The sequence below is a fragment of the Ammospiza nelsoni genome, chromosome 28 (assembly GCF_027579445.1).
Source record: "Ammospiza nelsoni isolate bAmmNel1 chromosome 28, bAmmNel1.pri, whole genome shotgun sequence".
Taxonomy (NCBI): Eukaryota; Metazoa; Chordata; class Aves; order Passeriformes; family Passerellidae; genus Ammospiza; species Ammospiza nelsoni.
The window spans coordinates 4,257,868-4,271,930 of record NC_080660.1 but is presented as its reverse complement, the minus strand read 5'-3'; the positions used below and the strand labels follow the sequence as shown (position 1 = coordinate 4,271,930).

Below are 14,063 nucleotides of genomic sequence, written 5' to 3'. Positions count from 1 at the left end.
CCTCGGGGGTGTCCCTGTCAGCGCAGCCCCCCGGGGTACAGGTGGCACTCGGGGAACACCTGGTGCTGAGCTGTGCGGTGGCCATAGGGACAGGTCCCCTGTCCTTCTACTGGCACCGGGAGGGCTCGGGGGCACTGCTGGGCACCGGCCCCCGCCTGGAGCTGCACCACGTTGGGGACAATGACAGCGGCCAGTTCCGGTGCCGGGTCAGTGATGGGAACAGCATGGCTGAGAGTGACCCCCTGAGTGTCACTGTCCTGGGTGAGCAGGACCCTCAGGTTGGGGGTGACCCCACCCACGGCACCCTCCTACCATTTCACCAGGTGCCAGCACCATCTCTGTCCCCACAGTGCCCGTAGCCAATGCCATCATCACCCCCAGTCCCCTGTCACACCAGGTACACACAGGTGACAACGTGACCCTGCGCTGCTCGGTGCAGGTGGGCTCAGCCCCTGTCACCTTCACCTGGCTGCACAATGGGCAGCAGGTGGCCCGGGGTCCCCTCCTGGAGCGCAGGGACATCGATGTGGGACATTCGGGCACCTACCAGTGTGTGGCCACCAATCAGCTGGGACAGGACGGGCACCGCGTGTTCCGGGCAACCAGCCCTGAGCTGGCCCTGGAGGTGACACCTTGCTCACCCTGGGTCACAGGTGGGGTGAAACAGGTGGGGTCACCAGGGAGTGCAGGACCCCTGGGGTGATGGGTGACCCTGATGTGTCCCCCTCTGTTTCTTGCAGTGGCCGCAGGGGTCAGTGGGGCCCTTTTGTTCCTGCTCCTGGTCGTGGGTGTCATTGTGACCTGCAACTGGTGGCACCGTGTGGGTGGGTGACAATGGGGGGGATGGGGGTTCCAGGGAGCTGTAGAGGCCCACAGAATTGGTGAAACAATAGGGAAATAGCCACCACAATTGTGACTTTGTCTAGGGGTCCTGTAGGATTTTGGGAGTAGCTGTGGGGTCCTGCAGGGATGTTGGTGATTCTTGCCAAGGCCCTGGGGGTTTTTGGGGGAGTCTCTGTCCCTCCTGGGATTTGGGTTCTTGAGTGTGAGTTGTTTGGGGACACTGGGGAGGCTTATGGATTCTGGGGGTCTTCAGGGAGGTCTTGAAGGGATTTAGGAATCCTGAGAGGGGTCAGGGCCCTGGGACGCCACAGTCACCCCGCCCCTGCTTCCATTGCATTTGCCAAGAAGCACCAGGAATGGTGAGTGGGGGGCTCCAACCACACTCTCCCCTTTTACCCTAACCCCCAAGACCTCCCATTTCCACCCCCCCATCCCCTTTATTCCCTCAGGGCTCCCCCGGATCCCCCGGCCCCCCCCAGAGGAGGGGGAGGTGCTGTACACCCACGCTGTGGTCACCAAGAGGGCAGGGGTTGAGTACGGGGGGGGCACACACAGAGGGACACGTCACCCACCCAGATCCCACAGCCCGTGTCTCTTGCAGCATCCCCCCATGCCACCACCCTCCAGGATCCACAGGTGACCTACGCAGAGCTGAGGGGACCCCATGGGCGACTGCAGGAACACGGTGACATCTACGGGAATGTGCTGTGACACTGGTGGGAACTGGGGGGAACTGGGGGTCCCCATCCATGGGCACCCACTCGTGTGTGTGCTGCCACTAAAAACTGCACCTCTCCCTCCCTGTGGGGGCACAAAGATCCCAAAGGGCTGAGAGAAGAACAATTTCCTGAAACAGCAACCAGAGAGAATAAAACCAACAGCAACAGCAACAAGGTTCAGACTCCAAATTGTCGCACAAGGAACGATTTCCATGGAAAGCCACCAAAAAGGGACAAACCCCAGATATTTTCCTAGCATGTTTCCTCCACCAGAGGAACCTGGCAGGGCCCTGGACCTTCCTTGCTCTGACGGCCAAAGTGGCCTTCAGGAGGCTCTGGATTCTCTTCTCCCCTGTCCCAAACCCATCCTCTGCCCTGTTCCCAACACCAGGATGACACAAAGTCCCTGTGGGGATCCGAGAGCCTCCCCCTTTTCCAGGACAGCCAGGATCAGGCCACGGAGGAAAGTGGGGTGTCAGAGACAGGAAAACTTCATGTCTGGAGGCATTTTCAAACACCTATGTGTGGAAGGGATGGGTCAGGATTGCTTTTGGTGAGACAGGGCTCCATCTGTCCATCAGTCTGTCAGCCGTGGCACACTGGGGACAGTGTGAAACTCTGCCAAAGCCAGCTCCTGAGTGGCTGGGTGACCAGAAGTGCCAGCTGGGGAGAGGGCCCTTGTTGGCCCAATTGGCTTAAAAGGCAGATCATGAGGTGGGCAAATGCCTGCCCTTGTCTCCTCTTCGGGTGTCTGTCCCATCCAAGCTGAAACCCAGGGTGTGGCAACTCATTTAAATGAGAAATATCTGCCAAGGAAAGTAGGAAGCTAGCTGGAATAAGAAGACCCATCCCTAAAACTCTTTTTAAATTTCAAAGATTATGGGGATACCAGACAACAGTGTAGGAAAAGGAATATGAGCTCTTTACAGGGAAATTTATAAATCAGAACAGAACAAACAACACAAACTCAGAACTTTCCCTCCTGCTCAGCGCTGTTGGTTTTTGTAGCAGTTATAACCGCGGCCAGCAGGGGGCGCTGCAGAGAGCACTCTCGGCCAGCAGGGGGTGCCCCGGTCCAGCTCCATCCCCTCAGGGGCCATGGCAGCCTCGGACGGGAGACAGGAGGGGAAATCGCTCCTTTTGCAAACTCACAGGCACCAATCACTCCCGGCATCACCACCAGCAGCGGGCAGAAGCTGCCAAGGCAGCAGGTTGGATCCCAGTGCCCACTGGCAGCGTAGCAGTGTCCCAGGGCCAGGAACACGCCTTGCACAACACCAGTGACTGTTCTCCATGATCCTGAATGGAAGGAAGGCAGCGCCTCACCCCAGGGAGGTCTCAGGTCACCAGCAGCACCTCTGGTGGCTTTACACCACAATTCCTGCAAACCCTCAGCCTTTCACTCAGGTGAGGAGGGCAAGGATGGAGCAGCTTTTGGGACACCTGGAATCCACACAGGGTCACTCCACAGAGCCCCACCACGGCCACGGGTAGAGCCATTGACTGATACTTCCACACTTTTCTCTCTATTATTGTGGACAAAGTCGGAATCCAAGCATTCTTTCCGTGAGGTTCCTCAAGGCTGCAGATTTTGTTCAAGAAGGAGGTTCCCAGGAAGGCTGTTGGCATATTGTTGTGCGATTTGCAGTAATTTTGAGGTTCTCTCAGTCCCTTACCAAGAGCAACAAATGATCAATTGCTGCATTTCCAGGCTGGTTCCCCCACAGCTGCCCCTGCAGGGAGGGGTTTCCAGCCAACCTTGCTCTGAAAACCATCAAAGGCCCTCGCAGAGACACTGCTTGACCTCTCTTTGGGTTTTGTGCTTCTTGCAGAGCTGAGCAAACCACAGGCAGGCCCTTTTCCGCCCACACAGAATTCTCACCTCCGCTGCAGCTCTAAAGCTGCCAGAATCAAAGCCAAGGGGGCAGGGGAGACCCTCAGGTGCTGGCTGCCGCCTGGGGCTAGGCAGAGCAGGGCTGGGCAATGGCTGTCCCTGTGCAGTGGGGCTGGGCCATGGCTGGGCCCCACCCTTGGATTGACAGGGGTCCCCAGGATTTGCCACGCCTGGGACAGGCACCCAGCCAGGAATGTATAGGGACATTTCTGGAACTGCCACGACCTGTGGCAGGACTCCCCATGCCAGGATGGGTCACCCCCTGGGACAGGATCCCCTCAGGACAGGAGCCCCTGGATGTTCTACCCTAGGACAGAACCCGCACTTTCACATCTGAAATTGAGCACCAACGGCCTCTTCTTTCTTGGCCAGGAAAAGGAAAGTGAAAGTGTTGAGGAGGCACTGCCCAACACCTCCATCCCCCACAGCCTCCCCACCCATCGCAGCATCCCCCACTCCCCATTTTACGCCTCCCCTGGTCCCTCCAACCCCTTCCCTGCTCAGGTGCTCCCTCAGATTGCTCAGGAATGGGGGTGAGGGGACATGGTACAAAAGTGAGGAAAATAAGCAACAAAGAGAAATAAAGAGAGGAAAAATTCAAGGGTAGGGGATGGCACGGAGGTAGAGCTATCCAGGACCCCCATGTGTTTCTGCCCAGGGAATGAGCAGCCAGGTTGGCTTTATCAGGCTGTTGGTCACCCAAAATATGAACTACCCAGGGAAGGAGCTGAGATCCCTGTGTCCATTGCGGCACTGCCCATCCCTGGTACCCCCATTCCCCTGGCAACCCAACCATGGGACGCCCATGGCCTTGGTCGCTCCTCCCTGGGGACAGCCATCCCAGGACTGCCCTTGCCCAGCACCACCATTGCCTTCATCCCATCCCATTGTCTGCTTCTTCCCCCAGAACCCCCTTATTCCCGAGGGTCCCCATTTTCCCCCAGCACCCCCAACCCTGGCACCCCCATGCCATGACTCCAAAGCCTTGGGGACCATGTTCTTACAGCACCCCCATCCCTGAATGCCCCCAGGCATGGAGACCCCAATTCCCCTGGACCTCCATTCTCCTGGAGCCCCATCCTTGGTTCTCCACATCCCCTGAGCCCCCCACTCCTGGAAACACCATCTCCCATAATGTCCTCATCCTGACCCCATCCTGCCCACAGCCTGTACCCAACTTGTGGCCACCCTGCCCCCACTAGGTGCCACCTACACATGGGGACAGACGTGACCTCACTTCCTTCCCCTTCATCCGAAGAGCCGCCAGCCAGGGGAGCAGTGGCCACAGCAGCGAGTGACAGCCAGTGCACATAGCTGGGGACACCCGGATGGCCGGGAAGGTGGTGCTGCTCCTGTGGGGTGAGTGCCTTGGGCACGGGCATGACACCCTGGGGATGAGGAGGGAAGGGGGCACAGGGGCGCTGTCGGGTCCCCTGAGGTCCCCAATGCCAGCAGAGCCAGTCCATGTTACCCACAGTGGACCTTGGTGGGACTGGGGATGTAGGGTGGCTTTGGGGACAGGAGGAGGGGTCAGGAATTTGGGGATGGGGATGTGCAGCCAGGAATGTGGGGACTGGCACCTTTGGGCTCAGGTAGCTCTGGCCATATGGACAAGGGAACTGGGATGCAGGCATAAGAACAGTGAGGATGTGGCCATGGGGATGGGATCACGGGGATGGGATCATGAGCTGGTGGGGGTGACCTGGGCCAGCATGGGCTGTGTCCATGGTGTCCTTGTTCCCAGGGTGTCCACAGTGTCCCATGTTCTGCCTCAGCCCGGTGTGGCCTCCATGTCCCTATTCACAAGGTGTCTGTGCCACAGGGATGTGGTGCACGGGTGGCTGTGACACAGACATATCCCCCTACCTGTCCAGACTTTTGGGGACCACGCACACTTTCCCACAAAAGCATCTGTCCCCATGGGGACAGTTTGGGAACAGCCACCACACCCTGTACCCCATGTGTCTCTGTCCCCATGGTGACACCCCCACTGAGCCCTGTCCCTTCTCCCTTCCAGTCCAGACCCTTGGCCTTGATGGTGAGTCCTCAGGGGATGACATGGCCCCACCCTGCTGTCCCCAGCCCCACACTGGCCCTGGCAGGCTGGTGTCCTCTGTCACCCGCAGGTGCCCAGACCACCCAGATCCTGGTGGAGCGCCCCTGGAGGTCAGCAGTGCTGTGGGAACGGGTGACACTGACCTGCAAGTGCTCGGGGACTGCCAGTGCCACCACCTGGTACAAGGACAGCCAGTGCTAGTGGCAGGAGGGACACAACCGCCTCAGTGTCACCGAGAGTAGCACCTACACATGTGACAGACTCGGCACTGGGCACAGCCCCCGCTTGACAGTCATAGATGGTGAGGGGAGACCTTGAATGATCATGGGGGCCCCAGAGCGGTAAGGGTGGGCTCCAGTCCGTGGATGGCCTCACACCCCTCGTGTGACAAGAGCTTGTGCCCTGCACACAGGGACATCCCAGTGCACCCCAGAGCACCCCAGAGCACTCGCATGTCCCCGGTGCTATGGGCACCCACCTCAGACCAGTCTCACAGTGGGATGTGAACTTCCTGTCCCACAGACCCACTGGTGCTGCAGGTGCCAGCGCGGGCACTGCTGGATGGGGACACCTTGACACTGCGCTGCCGGTGCCGGCAGGACAACCATCTCACCAGAGTGCGATTTTACCGCGATGAGAAGGATCTCCGGAGGTCCCTCAGAGGGACCAAGCTGTCCCTTTCATCTCTGCAGCTGCACCACAGTGGCCACTACAGATGTGAGGGCTTGGTGGGGTCCTGGCAGTCACGGTCAGCAGCAGTTACAGTGACAGTGCATGGTGAGCACCCACACGGCTGGAACTCCAATATCTTGACAACCCCAAAGCCCCTTCCCAGTGCACTCAGACTAACAGTCCTCACCTTTCCTCCCCTTCCCAGAGCTCTTCTCGGTGCCGGTGCTGGAGGGTCCCCGTGAGCTCACTGAGGGGTTCCCCCTGACTCTCAGCTGCCTCAACACCCCCAGCCCCCTTCGGCCCCGAGCCCCCCTCCTGCACGTGTTCTACCAGGATGGGCAGGTCGTGGGGCGCCCGCAGGGGGCCCCACAGCTGCTGGTGCCTGCTGTGAGGGTCTCCCACTTGGGGAATTATGGCTGTGAGGTGCACTTCCAGGAGGGGTGAGTGCAGAAGAGCAGCAATCGGCTCCTCGTCACGGTGTGCAGTGAGTGTGGGGATGAGCACGGGGAGCCCCCACAGATGCCTCGAGTCCCCCACACTGCCTGGCATCTCCCAGCCCTCCCTGACGCCTGCTCTGGGGCACCCAACCTTTCCAGATCCCTCCCTGCCCCCCCAATCCTTTCTCGTGTCTCTCCCAGGCACCCCTAGCCTGTACATGGGTACCCTCATCCTTCCCTGGTGCATTTTCTGTGTCCTGCCATCGCTGCCCCGGGTTGCTCCTAAGGTCCCCCCATTCCTGGCTTGTGTTTCCCTCCATCCTTCGTTGGGTCCCCTCCCTCATCCCTGGGTCCCTCCACCCCTCTCTGAGGTCTCTGCACATTGCCCAAGTCTCACCATCCCCTCCCATGGTCCCCGTACCCTTCCTGGTGTTGCTCACCTCCCTCTCCAGGTGTTCCCTCCCTGACCCCCTTATCATCCCTCGGGGTTCCTTTCTAAGCCCCCCTCCCCCAATCTCTGCACCCCCTCTCCCTCACTGGAATTCCCCTGCCCCTCCTTGACATCCCCCCGTGTCTCTCAGTGTCCCCTGGTTTCCCACTCTCCCGCAGGGGTCCCGCCCTCAGGGGTGTCCCTGTTGGCGCAGCCCCCCGGGGGACAGGTGGCACTCGGGGACAGCCTGGCGCTGAGCTCTGCAGTGGCCATAGGGACAGGTCCCCTGTCCTTCTGGCACCGGGAGGGCTCCGGGGCACTGCTGGGCACTGGTCCCCACCTGGAGCTGCACCACGCTGGGGACAATGACAGCGGCCAGTTCCGGTGCCAGGTCAGTGACGGGAGCAGCATGGCCAAGAATGACCCCCTGAATGTCACCGTCCTGGGTGAGCAGGACCCTCGGGTTGGGGGTGACTCCACCCACGGCACCCCCCTACCATCTCACCAGGTGCCAGCACCATCTCTGTCCCCACAGTGCCCGTAGCCAATGCCACCATCTCTCCCGGTCCCCTGTCACACCAGGTGCGTGCAGGTGACAATGTGACCCTGCGCTGCTCACTGCAGGTGGGCTCAGCCCCTGTCACCTTCACCTGGCTGCACAACGGGTAGGAGGTGGCACAGGGTCCCCTTCTGGACCTCAGGGACATCAATGTGGGACATTCGGGCACCTACCAGTGCGTGGCCACCAACCAGCTGGGACAGGACGAGCACTGCGTGTTCCGGGCACTGAGCCCAGAGCTGGCCCTGGAGGTGACACCTTGCTCACCCTGGGTCACAGGTGGGGTCACGGGGGTCACCAGGGTGTTCAGGACTCCTGTAGTTCAGGATGACCCCAATGTGTCCCCTCTGTCACCAGCAGTGGCTGTGAATGTCGGCAGGACCCTCCTGTTCCTGCTCCTGCTCCTGGCTGTCATCGGAGGCTGTCACTGCTGGAACCGCCGGGGTGGGTGAAAATACAGGGCGTACAAGGTCCTACAGGAACTTGGGGGAAGCCCCCCACACTGGGGGGGCAGTTGGGGCATCATCCAAAGCCCCTGAGCTGGAGGAAGCTGAGCCCTCAGTGACCTTTGCTTGGGGGTCTTTTGGACGGTCCTGGGCTGTCCCAGGAAGGGCTTTGAGGAATATTGGGGTGTCACTGGGATTTCCTGGGGGCTTCTAGGGAGGTGTTGGAGAGTTGTGCAGGGATGTTGAGAGCTCCTCAGGGATCCTGGAGCAGTTTGGAGGCTTCCCTGCATTCCATTCTTGGGGTTCCTTGAGGCTTGAGGGGTGCTCAGGGGGTCAGGGTTCCTGGGGTGGGGGTTGGAGTACCTGGGTGCCTCAGGCGTTCTGGGGCTCCTCAGGGGTGCTTCAAGCTGCAGGAGCCTGGCAGTCCAGTAGAAATCAGTGCTTGGTGCGGGCTAAGGGCTGCAGTGGGCATTTAAAGGTCCCAGGTGGGGTTGGGGCCCAGGGGACACCCCATCCTCATTTTCTTGCAGCTCTCAGGAAATCCCAGGACAGGTGAGTAGGGAGTTCCAGCCATGACTCTCCCTGACCCCCTCCCCAGACACCCCTCAGACCACCCCTTATCCCCACAGGGCACCCCAGAACACCCTTATCGGCTGGAGGTGGGGGAGGGGCTGGACATGAGGGGGCAGGGGGTGAGTATGGGGGATGGGTGGGGACAGGGACATGTCACCCATGCATGTCACACCAAGCCAGGTGTCTCTTACTGTCCCTTCCAAGGACCCCCAGGTGACCCACGCAGAGCTGCCAGGACCACATAGGCGACTGCAGGACACCAGTGACATCCATGGGAACGTGCTGTGACAATGTGGGACACTGGGAGTCCCCGTCCCATGGCTCCTGTGGTGGCCCATCCTGCCTGGGGTGATGACCACGAGTCAGGGGGGGCTGCACAGGGCACCCAGTGCTCCCCTTTCCCCCTCCCAGTGCTCCCAGTACACCCATGGCTTCCCAGGCTCCTCCCAGTGCCAGGGGACACAGGACCCATTTCCTTCTTATTTAGTCCAAATTGCAGCTTTTTGGTTAAATTGGCAGCGATGGTGTTTGTTCAGCTTTGTGGGGCTTTAGAAATGGGATTCTCCAGTTCTGGATTGCCACTAAAAGCCAGGGGCTGCTGCCCCTTTCCCTACCACAACCCATGGAGGCACAAAGATCCCAAAAGTCTGAGAGTTCCTGCATCAGTAATGAAAGAACAAAACCAATAGCAACAGCAACAAGGTCTAGAGCCCAAATTGTCACACAAGGAATGATTTCCAGGGAAAGCCACCAACAAAGAACAATCCCCGAACACTTCCTGCCCATCACGTTTCCTCCACCAGAGGAATGTGGCAGAGTCCTGGACCTTCCTTGCTCTGATGGCCAAAGTGGCCTTCAGGAGGCTCTGGATTCTCTTGTCCCCTGTCCCAAACCCCTCCTCTGCCATGTTCCCCACACCAGGATGTCACAAAGGCCTTGAGGGTGTTTCTGAGCCTCCCATTTGCCCAGGGCATTTGGGATCAGGCCATGGCAGAGGGTGAGGGGTCAAAGACAGGAAAAATTTGAAGTCTGGAGACATTTTGGAACAGCTGTGTGTGGCAGGGATGGGTCAGGCTTTGCTTTTGGTGAGACAGGGCTCCGTCTGTCCATCATCTGTCAGCCATGGCACACTGGGGACAGCATGACACTTTGACAAAGCCAGCTCCTGAGTAGCCAGGTGACCAGAAGTGCCAGCTGGGGAGAGGACCCTTGGTGACACAACTGGCTTAAAAGGCAGAGCATGAGGTAGCCAAGTCCCTGACCCTATCTGCTCATGGGGTAACCAGTCGCCTCCACGCTGGAACCCAGATGTTGGCAACTCATTCAAATGAGAATTATCTGCAAAGGAAACTGGGAAAAAATCCTAGAATGGAAAGAAACCCATCTCCAAGATTTTTTTTAATTTCAAATATGTTCTGGCTTCCAGGCCAAAGTGAAGGAAAAGGAATACCAGCTCTTTCCTGGGAAATTGATAAACCACAACAGAACAAACAACATAAACCCAGAACTTTCCCTCCCGCTCAGCGCTGTTGCTTTTTGTGGCAGTTATAGCCGCGGCCAGCAGGGGGCGCTGCAGGGAGCACTCCTGGCCAGCAGGGGGCGATGCAGGGAGCACTCCCGGCCAGCAGGGAGCGCCCCGGTCCAGCTCCATCCCCTCAGGGGCCATGGTGGCCTTAGACGGGAGGGAGGAGGGGAAATCGCTCCTTTTGCAAACTCACGGGCATCAATCGGTCCCGGCACCACCACCGGCAGCGGGCAGAAGCCGCCAAGGCAGCAGGTTGGATCCCAGTGCCCACTGGCAGTGTAGCAGTGTCCCAGGGTCAGGCACATGCCCTACCCAACACCCATGAGCGCTCTCAATGATCCTGAATGGAAGGAAGGCAGCGCCTGATCTCAGGCTCATCTCGGGTCCACAGCAGCATCTCTGGTGGCTTTATACCACAATTCCTGCAAACGCTCAGCCTCTCGCTCAGGTGGGGAGAGCAGGGATGGAGCAGCTTTGGGGAAACCTGGAATCCACACAGGATCACTCCCCACAGCCCCACCACAGCTGCAGACAGAGCCACAGCTGCATATTTCCACGCTTTTCCCTCTTGTCTGGCAGCCATGGCCAGAATCCAAACATTCTTCCCAGGCCATTCTAAAGGGCTGCAGGTTTGAGACAGGAAGGAGGAGGGACCCGGTCAGGTTGTTGAGCAGTTTGTTGCGGGATATACAAGACTTTTGTGGCTATCTCAGACCCTTGCTGCAAGGGACAAAATGATCAATTGCTGCATTTGTGGACTGGTTTCTTGCACAGCTACCTCTGCAGGGGCGGATTTCCAGCCAGCCCTGCTCTAAAAACCATCAGAGGCCCTCAGAGAGCCACTGCTTGGGCTCCCTTAGGGTTTTGTGCTTCTTGCAGGGCTCGGCAAACCACAGGCAGGCCTTTTTCCACCCACAGAATCCTCACCTTCGCAGCAGCTCTTAAGCAGCCAGAATCAAACCAAGAAGGCAAGGAGGGAGCCTCAGGTGCTGGCTGCCACCTGGGACTGGCCAGAGCAGGGCTGGGCAATGGCCATCCCTGTGCAGTGGGGCTGGGCCATGGCTGGGCCCCACCCTTGGATGGCCACCCCAACAACATCAGCCACTCCACAATACTTTCCACTATCTGAACAACATTGCAATATTTCATCAACAGTATAATCAATAATGTAATATCAATTCATATAATATCCAGTAAAAGTCAACTTCCATTAACTTGTTTCTCACAATACATACCAGTAAAGAACTGTTATTCCTGTTCCCACATCTTTACCTAAAAGCCCTGTAATTTCAAAATAATAATAGTTCAGAGAGAAGGGGATTGTATTTTCCATTCCAAGGCAGGTTCCCCCCTTGTTCAGCTTCCTTGACAGAGCTGAACAAGGAAACACCATTTCTGCCAGTTTAACCAAAGAGCTGCATTTTTGTCCCAGGAGCAGGGAACCAGGTCCTGTACCCTCTTGGAACTGGGATGGTACCAGAAAGCCATCTCATTGGGAGCAGTGGGAGGGGGATTGCAGAGCCACTAAGCACACTGGGCTTCAGAGGATGAAATCTGATTTTGATTTATGTCTCAACATATGCTACACCTGAGGTGAAAAATTACTCTATCGTTGTACATGTGCTGGGAACCCTGTCTTCACACAAGGCTTCACACAACAGACGATCAGGGGAGAGAAAGCTTCAGTGATTCGGCTGTGAGTGACCCCCACTGGCTGGTGGGACAGATGCCCAAGGAAAAATATCTATGAAAAAATGCCCAGGAAATCAGGCTGTGGGAGGAGACTTTGCAAATAAAAGCAGCAAACTGTGACACAAGAGGAGAGTTTTGCTTTGGGTGTCTTGGAGGGATCAGGGGCTCGCTTGGAGGGTCAGTTTGGCCCTCCTCCCCTGTGGGATTCACATTCTCTGAACCTGGGAGAAGCAGTGAGAGAAGCAAAGAATGATCTAAAAAATTCTCATCTCATTTTGTGCTCCTGTGTTTTTCACACGTGGAATGCATTGTGGAAGATTGTTTACCTGAAGGGAATTGCTAATTGGATTCTGGTGTGAGTGTTTTGATTCACTGACCAATTGAATCCAGGTGAGTGTGTGTGGGGACTGTTGGATGACAGTCATGAGATTCTGGGCAGAGGATGCAGTTGAGTGCTTGGCAGATTCAGTTTAGATGTAATGGAAAATAATACAGAATAATACAGTACAATAAAGTTCTTAATTAGCCTTCTGATAAGATGGAGTCAGATGCATCATTCCTCCCAGACATCCGGCAAAATTATCACCGATACTCCCCCCTTGCCTTTACCTCCCGGTGGTCCTTCTTCCCTGTCCGCATCTGTTCTTCCCTGCTTCGCTGCTTCCCCGAGGCAGCTCATTCCTGCTCCTCCTGGACGTTGCTTCATTGCTCTCCAATGGAGCAGATGCTGCCTGCACCCACCTGCTGCCTCTGCCATGTTTCCCATGCTGCCCACAGCACCGAGCCTGCTGCACCTGCCCACCGCAGCCCCAGCCTGCGGCCAGCCAGCCCAGAGCCATCAGTGCCACAGCACCAGCCCGCAGCCAGCCCGCAGCAGCCAGCCTGCAGCCATCGCTCGCCCATGCCAGAGACACGCAGGTGCCGTCCTTGGAAATCACGCCCAGCCACTCACAAAAGCCATGTGGGCTCTCCCTGGCTTGCAGTACACACATTCCATCTGCTGAGCTGATGCCCACAGAGTGCCTGGGCTCCTTGCAGTAACACTGTCCTGTCTTCTGTTTCTCTCTCTATCCTTTTCCCTTTCTACTCCCTTCTATCCCCCGTCGATAATAACCCTTACCCTCCTTTATCAATAAACCGTTCTCAGATATAATATTTCCATGTTTGTGCTTCATTTTCATATGAGAAACCTTTCAGCAAGAATCCTCCCCACCTCTCCTTTTTACAGCCGGATGGGACAGGGGTAGTAGGAGGGGGAATGGGGAAGCCCTGGGTGTATTGCAAGCACAGTAGTGGGGAGAGAATGGGGCAGTCCCTGAGGGTACTTGAGCACTTGGATGGGGCTGGGGAGCCCCTGCAGGTACGAGCAAAGGGATAGAGGAGCCCTTGGGGGTACTGGGAGAGGAAATTGGAAGCAGAGGGTGCCCTGTGTAGCCTCCCCCAACCCATGAGCACCTCCCTTGGAAGGATGGGCAACCACAGGAGCCATGGAGGGACCACCCCCAGTGTCAACCACTGCCTCCCGCTTCCCAGAGCATCACAACTTTTGGTGTAGATTCTCATAGATGTCACTGGGTTCCCACGGTTGCCTTTGCAGCTCCATGTACGTCGCCTGAGGATCCTCCACTGGGGGTGCCAGGGGGTCTGGGGGGGCCCTGCAGGAATAAGGGAGGGTGGGGAAGGGAATGGGAAGGGATTGGAATAAAAGGTGTATCATGGGTGGAGGCTGCACTCACCTTTCCTGGTACTTCCTGGCATCTGCAAAGGAAAACTGGAGGGGTGACTTTGGAGACTCAGGGGCCCCCATCTACCCTTGGGAATGCTGAACCACCACCAGACACACAATTCTCCCCAGGACGCCCCAGTATCCCTGACCCACCCCACTTGCACCAACACCCTTAACCCCCAGATCCCCGAGCCTGGCAGGGAGGGGGACCTCTGATAGAATCCTCAACATCCCTGCAGGACCCTCCAACAGCTCCCCAGGTCTCTGAGCCATGGTCATTGGGGGCTCAGCCTCTCCCAGGTGCTGTTCATGCTTCCCTATGGCCCCACTTCCCTGGCGTCCTTCCCACCTCTCTACCTGTCCCCCTGTCCCCCCATTGTCACCCACCCACATGTTGCAACCAGTGCCAGGCCACAATGAAACCTATGAGCAGGAGCAGGAACAAAAGGGCCCCCCCGACCCCTGCGGCCACTGCAAGAAACAGAGGGGGA

At 57.7% G+C, this 14,063-nt stretch overlaps 1 pseudogene; it reads left to right on the top strand.

Moving 5' to 3' along the window:
* Positions 1-4,784: 4,784 nt before the first annotated feature.
* On the top strand, positions 4,785-10,180 carry LOC132084887 (basement membrane-specific heparan sulfate proteoglycan core protein-like; annotated as a pseudogene).
* Positions 10,181-14,063: the final 3,883 nt, after the last annotated feature.